At 37.7% G+C, this 9,736-nt stretch overlaps 1 non-coding gene across 1 annotated transcript; it reads right to left on the bottom strand.

Annotated features, from left to right (window-relative positions):
• Positions 1–107, bottom strand: LOC114906690. The gene has a single exon (XR_003796506.1). It is a non-coding gene; the product is annotated as a U6 spliceosomal RNA (small nuclear RNA).
• Positions 108–9,736: the final 9,629 nt, after the last annotated feature.

The raw sequence follows: 9,736 nt of genomic DNA, 5'->3' as shown, positions 1-9,736 counted from the left end.
AAATATATGGAATGCTTCACAAATTTGCGTGTCATTCTTGCACAGGGGCCATGATAATCTTCTCTGTATCGTTCCAATTTTAGTATATGTGCTGCCGAAGCAAGCACAGTTCTATGGGTTTTGACAAATGCATAGCACCATGTATCTGTCAGTATACTATCACACAAAATAGTTTCACTGACGTAAAAATTCCCTGTGCTTCACTTGTTCAACCCTCCCCCTTCCTCAAACCCCTGGCAACTGCTGATCTACTTACTATCTCTACAGTTTTGCCTTCTTCAGAATGTTATATAAATGGAACCATACAGTATGTAGCCTTTTCAGACTGGGTACTTGAACTTAGCTATATGCATTTAAGATTCATCCATATTTTTTGCGTGATTTGATAGCACATTCCTTTTTATCACTGAAGGACCTCTTGGTTGCCCCACTTTTTGGTGATTATAAATAAAGCTGCTATTAACATTCGCATGCAGGTTTTTTTTTTTTTTTTTTTTTGCGGTTCGCGGGCCTCTCACTGTTGTGGCCTCTCCCGTTGCGGAGCACAGGCTCCGGACACGCAGGGTCAGCGGCCATGGCTCACGGGCCCAGCCGCTCCGCGGCATGCGGGATCTTCCCGGACCGGGGCACGAACCCGCGTCCCCTGCATCGGCAGGCAGACTCTCAACCACTGCGCCACCAGGGAAGCCCCGCATGCAGGTTTTTATGTGGACATAACTTTTAAATCAGTTGGGTAAATACCTAGAAGCACAATTGCTATATTGTGTGGTAAGACTACGTTTAGCTCTATAAGAAATTGCCCAAATAGTCTTCCAAAGTGGCTAGAATTTCTGTTGTTCCACATCCTTGCCAGCAATTGGTGTTGACATGTTTGTGGATTTTAGGATTCTAATAGGTGTTTATTGGTATCCTACTTTTAAATATAATCTTTGGTAGATTCTTTGGCATTATTTTTCCTACTCTGACATTTTATATTACCTTCCCCTTGGGGACTTCCATGTGGGCTTTTTGGTATCGTTTATGTCATAAGCTCCTCACTTTCTCCACATTTCTTGGTAGAAAAAGAGCTAGCTGCGGCCTTGGAGACAGCTTTAAGTGCATTGCTGATACGGATGCTGTATCATTGCTCTGTAATGAAATGAGGTGTCTAAAACTAGTACTTCCTCACTCACATCCTTTAAACAACACAGTTCTGAAGGTGTAATTCCAAGTTTTTGTGGGCAATTGACTGGCCTGGGCTATGATGACCAGAGAACAAAATTGCTCCAGGAACTAAAATACCGTTGGCGTAAAACAGCTTCTGAGCCCTTTCCTCTTCATTTCTGCCAGGAATTGAAAACTCCCAATTCATGATACAAGTCAATATCCCCCTGCCCACATGTAGCTGGGCAAACGCTTGGTGCTTAGGCGAACTCTGAGGCCTCACCGCTTGTCCTGTCGTCTTTCTTTCTGACCAGCTGTCCACATCCACATGGTAGTCTGGGTACCACTTAGTTATATTTTTATTTTAGGATAAAACACAGAAATGCACACAAAACCAATGTATAGATTAGTGAGTTATTATAAGGTCACACCTTCATAACTACCATCCAGGTGAAGAAGTAGTACTTTGCCAGCCACTCCATGCCCACCATCCTGATTTTTATAGTAATACTTTCCTCACACTTCTTTATGGCTTCATTATGCAAGTGTGCATCCTTAGACCCTCTAGTTTAGACTTGCTCATTAAAAAATTATTGATTCATCTTTTAAACCTCTTTTAATCTACAGGTCCCTTCTTCATCGCTTTCTTTTCCTTATATGTTACCTATTGAAGAACATGGACAATTTGACCTATAGAGTTTCCCACAATTTGAATTTTGTTGATGACACATTCATGGTGCATTTCAACATGTATCCTGTCCCCAACTTTTCTTGAAAATAGTCACCTGGATTCAGAGGTTTGACCAGACTTAAACTGGATTTCTTTTGCAAGACTATAAGCAGTGCTGAGGTCTTTCATTAGGAGATACACAGCATCTGATTGTGTCTCTTTTTGCAACATTAGCACCTGTTGATTCTCATTGTCTGAATCAGTTACTTCATTGAGAGTTGCAAAATAGTGATAATCTAATTCTGTCATTTTATTTGCATTTATTAGTTGGTTGGAATAACTTTACAAAGAAAAGCTTCCATGATGTACTATTTGGTTACCTAGTGGTACAGTTTCTATAGGAAAAGCAGGATATACATTTGATTCTTTCCCTTTATTTTTCAGATGATTTTTAAATTTCATTTTTAGTTTTCAGGTGGTGAATTTGTTCCCTGATATCCTCCAAAGAGGCTAGTTTTAAAATATCACTATAAGTTAAAATATTTAAACATACTTTATGGGTTTTAATCCATTACATTAAAAAAATTGTGGTCAAGTACACATAACATAAAATTTACCATTTTAGCCATGGTTAAGTGTACAGTTCTGTGACATTAAGTTTCCATTGCATTCTTCTACTTATTGAAGCTCAAACTGTCTCATCTGTTCCATTAAAAAAAAAATCTTTATTTCTTAGTCCAGAGCCTTTTTTTTTTTCACACAGAGCCTTTTGAATGAAATTAGGAGAACCCTATTCTCAAATTTGCTTTCCTCTTACGTCCCTACTTTCCAATCAGCCCAAGCAAACATGAGCTAAAGTGAGAAGTGAAACACCCCACTGCACAGATGCTGTCTGCAGTGTCACAAGTTATGACTCACGTTTAGCCTGGAGATTGTCACCAGAGTCAGCAGGAGGAGACAGGCTAAGTGTGCCAAGGTTGAGGTTTTAAAATTAATGCAGTTTAAATATTGATGATGTTTAAATCTGAGCTGAATCTCTCCTATCCTGCATATATGCTTTATTAAAATTCATCACTGGATTTTTAACGTATGAAAGTGTTTGAGTTGCAAATACTTGAACATTTTTTTAAATTGGAAAATATGTGCACATAGAGCTTTCCCTTTTGAACTTTAACCCAGACTTCAGCAGCTGAATAGACAGCTGCAGAAAACTTGCACAATACAGTTGAATGGACAAGTTGTCCTAACCTTTATCCATTTCTCCCCTTTTGAGTCAATTGATTCCCTATTTTTATTTCCCCCTATTTTCCTCCTGGGCTTGCCCACTCAGTTGGACAAATAGTTGGGAATCCAACCTATAAGTGTACAGGGAAGCATTACGAGTTTCTTTTCTAAAGTCTATAGGAAGAATTTCCATAAAGAAATCAGAGCTCATAATGAAATGAATTTCAGAAAAATAAGAGCCCTTGTATAACTGTGCTGGGTATAAGGAAACACTGCATCAGGCACCATCCCAAAATGCTTTAAAAATTACAATACACCCAAATACCCCAATGCTGTGAAACCACTGTCTTAAGAAGTACTGGGCAGTGACAGGAGATTGATGACCATGTCAAGTAAAATGGTATTTCCAAGACTATTTATTAAAAACAAAGGATAAATAAAAATAAATAATTCATTCATTTGACAAGTATTTCTGAAGTGCCAATTAAATAAAAGCCCTGTGCCCAGGACTGGGAATATGACTGTGAAAGATCTTCATGGATCCAATGGTTGCAAGGCAGAAGCTACTGATGTCAAGAATTGTGAAGGTTCTAAAATGAATAAAGCAAATGTGGTGTATATATATACACACACACACACATACACAAGGGGATACTATTCAGCCATAATAAAGAAGGAAATCTTGCCATTTGTGACAACATGGATGGACCTTGAGGGCATTATGCTAAGTGAAATAAGTCAGAGAAAGACAAATAATGTATGATATCACTTATATGTAGAATCTAAACAATAACAACAACAACAATGACAACAACAAACCCCACAAAAAAACCCCAAACTCATAGAAAAAGAGATCAGATTTTGGTTGCCAGAGACATGGGTGGGGGCAGGGAGAATTAGATGAAAGTGGTCAAAAGGTACAAACTTCCAGTTATAAGATAAACAAGTACTAGGGACGTAATGTACAACATGATGACTATAGTTAACACTGCTGTACGGTATATTTCTAAGTTGCTAAGAGAGTAGATCTTAAATGTTCTCATCACAAAGGAAAATTTGTTTTTGTAATTATGTAAGGTGATGTTAATTAAACTTATTGTGGTAGTCATTTCACAGTATATGCAAGTCATTATGCTGTACACTGTAAACTTACATAGCACTGTATGTCAATTACATCTCAATAAAACTGAAAAAGAATAAACACTTTTATTTTTAAAATAAACTGTGAAGGATCTTGAGATTCTACCCCATTAACTTGTCACAGTTTCCTGGTTGCTGGCAAGAGACATGTGACTTCTGGGTCAAAGGTAAAGGATTTTATTACTCATGGTGCAGCAAGCAGACTTGCTCCCCAAGTCTGATGAGGCTGATGTGGATGGGCTCAGATGGATGCCTGCACACACAGTGGACGGCGGTTACAGGAGAATAACTCTAAGGTTAGGGAACGTGAATCTTTTATAATAGATGGTAAGTAAACATGCTTGCCCTTTGCTGTGGAGGGAGATACCATCTCTCTCTTCCAAGCCTCTTAGCTATACAAACATCCATGAAAAGACAGTCCGGAACAAGCCAAGGCCAGTCTAGATCAGCCAACAGGCAATTACTCACAGACGTGTGGATGAGCCTTGCCAAGACCTGCAGGGTTGCCTAGCTGGCCTCTGGCTGACCCCAGACATGTGAGCAATGAACACTGTTGTATATCACTGAGGTTCTGTGGTTCCTTGTTAAACAGCATTATTGTAGCAATAAACAACTGATACCATCACCAATGGCTTCTTAATTCCAAAATCTAATTGTTTCCCACTGTAGCCAGAGCTCTCCTTCTAAAATACAGATCTTATTAGAGCACTTTCCTGTCGAAAAGCTTTCAACTACCAACTGCAACCCAGATATGGAATCCAAAGTTCTTGCTTGTCTGGTTCCCATTTTCATTTCCAATTTCATCCTTCATCTCTCTTCCCCCTGCCATCCTCCTTCTTGCTTTTGGCTTTCCACTCCCATAGGCCACAAACTGTCTCTGCACTTAAAAAAAAATTCTTTAGAGTACTTTTTAAGATTATAAAAGTTAGTTACTCATTTTAGTAAACCTGAGAAGTACAGAAAAGTACAAAGAGCAACCTTCCCCCCAGGACTTTTTGCGTATATGGTGTATGCTAATATCAGACAATTTAAAAAAATTGTCACGAGGCACGAAGGTATTTTCTATTTAGAAAATTTGGAGAAATTAAAAAAAAAAAAACAAACCACTGCCACCAGCATTAATAATATTAAAAGACAAATGAAACTTAAGTAATTACAGTATCTCTGATAGGCAATGGGTTAATATATTTACCACATAAATAATTCAAACAAATCAATTAGAAAGTGTATATACATTAATAAAAAAGGTAAAGAACAGGAGCAGGCAATTCCTGAATAACTACGAATGGCCAAAACCCAAACCAAAACAAAAGAAAAACATGTTCAACTTTAAAAGGTACAAATTAAAACAACAATGATCCACAATTTTTTGCTTCTAAGTTTAGCCAAGTTAAAAATAATCTGATTGCTAGCAAGTATATAACTCTCATGTACTGCTGGTGTATGTGTAAATTATTATAATCTTTCTAGAGGGCAATATAGCACTGTTTCACCAAAGACTATAAGATTCTGACTCTTTGATCCTACAATTCTACTTCTAGGAATTTATCTTAAAGAACTAATCAGATATGTGTGTGTAGAAGTATGGTCACTTCCAGGCTGTGTAATAGAAAGCAAGTAGAAACAGTATGGTATTGGCATAAAAACAGACACATAGACCAATGGAACAGAATCAAGAGCCCAGAAATGAACCCAAGCATATATGGACAACTAATTTTTGACAAGGGTGCCAAGAATATACAATGAGAAAGGATAGTCTCTTCAATAAATGGTGTTGGGAAAACTGAATATCTACATGCAAAACAATGAAATTGGACCCCTATCTTACAACATATGCAATAATCAACTCAAAATGGATTAAAAACTTAAACATAAGACTTGAAACTGTAAAACTTCTAGAAGAAAACGTAGGGAGAAAGCTCCTTGATATTGGCTTTGGCAGTGATTTTTTGGATATGACGTTAAAAGTTCAGGCAACAAAAGCAAAAGTAAACAAGTGGGACTACATCAAACTAAAAATCTTCCTCACAGCAAAGGAAATAACCAACCAAATGGAAAGGCAACCTACAGATTGGAAGAGAATACTCACCAACCATATATCTGATAATGAGTTAATATACAAAAAAAAAAAAAAGGAACTCATACAATTCAACCGCAAAAAACCAATCTGATTAAAAAATGAGCAAAGGACCTGAATAGACATTTTCCCAAAGAAGACATACAAATGGCCAACAAGTACATGAAAAGGTGCTTACCATCATTAATCACCAGGGAAATGCAAATCAAAACCATAATGAGCTATATCACCTCACACCTGTTAGGTTGGCTATTATCAAAAAGATAAGAGAGGGCTTCCCTGCTGGCGCAGTGATTGGGAGTCCGCCTGCCGATGCAGGGGACATGGGTTCGTGCCCCGGTCCAGGAGGGTCCAGCGTGCCGTGAGCCGTGGCTGCTGAGCCTGCGCGTCCGGAGCCTGTGCTCCACAACGGGAGAGGCCACGGCAGTGGGAGGCCCGTGTACCGCAAAAAAAAAAAAGAGGTAACAAGTGTTGGCGAGGATGTGGAGAAAAAAGAACACTTACTTGCACACTGTTGGTGGGAATGTAAACTGGTACAGCCACCATAAAAACAGTATGCAGGTTCCTCAAAAAATTAAAAAGAGAACTACCATACAATCCAGTAATCCCATTACTGGGTATATAGCCAAAGGCAATGAAATCAGTATCTTATAGAGATATCTGCACTCTCATGTTCATTGCAGCATTATTCACAATAGCCAAGATATGGAAACAACATAAGTGTCCACCGATTGATGAATGGATAAAGAAGATGTAGTATATATATTGATATATATATACAATGGATTATCATTCAGCCTTCAAAAAGGAGATCCTGCCATTTTGAAAACAAGGGTGAACCTGGAAAACATAATGCTAAGTGAAATAAGCCAGAAACAGAACAAAAAATACTACATGATCTCACTTATATGTGGAATCTAAAAAAAGTTGAATTCATAGAAGGAGATAATACAATGGTGGTTACCAGGGGCAGAAAGTTGAGGGAAATGGGGAGATGTTGGTCAAAGGGTACCAAGTAGCAGTTACGTAGGATGAATAAGTTCTAGAGATCTACTGTACAGCAGTGGGGACTGTAGTTAATGATACTGTATTGTATAGTGGAAATTTGCTAAGAGAGTAGGTATCAGGTGCTTTCTCCACACACACCACATATAACACACGCACATAACATGCACACACAAATGGAAATTATGTGAGGAGATGGATATGTTAATTCGTTTGGCTGTGGTAATCATTTCACTATATGTGTATCAAACACCATGTTGTAGATCTTAATATGTACAATTTTTATTAAAAAGCAAAGCAACTAGAAATGACAAAATTCCAAATAATAGGAAATTGACTAAATTATGGTATATTAAAGCAATGGGTTGCTATATGACAATTAAAATAGTAAAGTACAGCTATATTTATTTATTGACATGGAAAGATGTATAGATATGTTGTTAAATGAGAAAAGTAGGATACAGAATTGAATGTTTCATATGGTCACCTGTCTATATATCCAGGTGAATACAATATTTCTTTATTGTATATTGTAATTTATTATATATATCATTAATATGTATAATTTCTTTAAAGAATACACCAAGATATTATGAGTGGTTATCTCTGGGTGGTGGGATTTTGTTAATTTTTCTCTTTTTAAAACTTTTTACTTTTTAATTTATCTAAAATGAAATATGGATTACTTGTATATTTAATTAGGAAATAATAGAGGATTGAGTAGTGTTTTCTTTTAGTTACTTTAAATTATATTTTCTTACATTTATTGTATATACTTGTAGCCAACACAGTAGGAAATAAGTTCAAAATGCTGTTGGTTGTGCTTTTCATGGGCTCCATACATCAGGCCACTTCATAATTACTCTCAGGTTGAAAATCTTTAGCCCTTCCTTCACTGGGTCCTTGGATGGCAGCCTGGTCAGGCAGCCCTGGATCTCTATGAGGGGCTTTCAAGGCTCCCAAGTATGGCGCCTTTTCAGAGATTCTTAATTTGACTTGGATCAAGCATAGTTCATTTGACAATATTTTAGAATGACGAGTTTGCTTGTTGGGGGGAGGATTTCAACATAAAATGGCATGGATGCCAAAGGCTTAAATAAACAGAATTTGCCATGGGAAAATTCTTTTTTTTTAAGTTTCTTTTCTTTAATTTTAATTTTATTGGCGTATAGTTGATTTACAATGTTGTGTTAGTTTCAGGTGTACAGCAAAGTGATTCAGTTATACATGTACATATACTCATTCTTTTTCAGATTCTTTTCCCATATAGGTTATTACAGAGCACTGAGTATAGTTCCCTGTGCTATACAGTAGGTCCTTGTTGGTTATCTATTTTATATATAGTAGTGCGTGTATGTTAATCCCAACCTCCTGATTTATCACCCCCCACCCCCACGTTTCCCCTTTGGTGACCATAAGTTTGTTTTTGATACCTGTAAGACTGTTTCTGTTTTGTAAGTAAGTTCATTTGTATCATTTTTAAAATTAGATTCCACATATAAGTGATATATGATATTTGTCTTTCTCTAACTCACTTCACCTAGTATGATCATCTCTAAGTCCATCCATGTTGCTGCAAATGGCATTATTTCATTCCTTTTTATGGCTGAGTAATATTCCATTGTATGTATGTACCACCTCTTCTTTATCCATTCCTCTGTCAATGGACACTTAGGTTGCTTCTATGTCCTGGCTATTGTAAATAGTGCTGCAATGAACATTGTGGTCCACGTCTCTTTTTGAATTATGGTTTTCTCAGGGTATGTGCCCAGTAGTGGCATTGCTGTGTCATATGGTAGTTCTATTTTTAGTTTTTTAAGGAACCTCCATACTGTTCTCCATAGTGGTTGTACCAATTTACATTCCCACCAACAGTGTAGGAGTTCACCATGGTCCTTCTTAGAAACCATACTCTTTACCTTCTTATAGTTCCTGTATTATTTTATCTATTACTACGTAACAAATTATTCTAAAACGTGGTGGCTTAAAGCAACAATAATTATTTATCATCTCTTATGGTTTTTGTGGGTCAGGGATTCAGACAGGGGACAGCAGAGACAGTTTGTCTCTGCTTCACAATGTGTAGGCCTCAGCTGGGAAGACTCCACGACTGGGAGCTGGAAACATCCGAAGGCTCACTTACTCACTCACATATCTAGTGGCTGATGATGGCTGTCAGCCAAAATACCTACACTTCGCCTCCTCAGATGGCTCACGTAGCATGGTGGCTGGATTCCGAGAGCGAGTATCCAGAAAGAGAGAGAGTGCAGAGCCAAAGCTGTATCCTTTTTATGACCTAGGCTTGGAAGTCACATTAGCATCATTTCCACCATATTCCATTGGTTGGGTCGGTCATGAACCATCACCTAGATTCCAGAGGAGGGAACAGAGACCCCACTTCTTGGTGGGAGGGGTGTCAAAGTCACATTGAAAAAAGAGCATGTGGGATGGGATACATCAATTGATGCAGCCATATT

This window comes from Monodon monoceros, unplaced genomic scaffold (assembly GCF_005190385.1).
Source record: "Monodon monoceros isolate NGI ecotype Baffin Bay Population unplaced genomic scaffold, NGI_Narwhal_1 Super_Scaffold_22, whole genome shotgun sequence".
NCBI lineage: Eukaryota > Metazoa > Chordata > Mammalia > Artiodactyla > Monodontidae > Monodon > Monodon monoceros.
The sequence above is the reverse complement of the archived record's forward strand: the minus strand, read 5'-3'. Positions and strand labels throughout refer to the sequence as shown.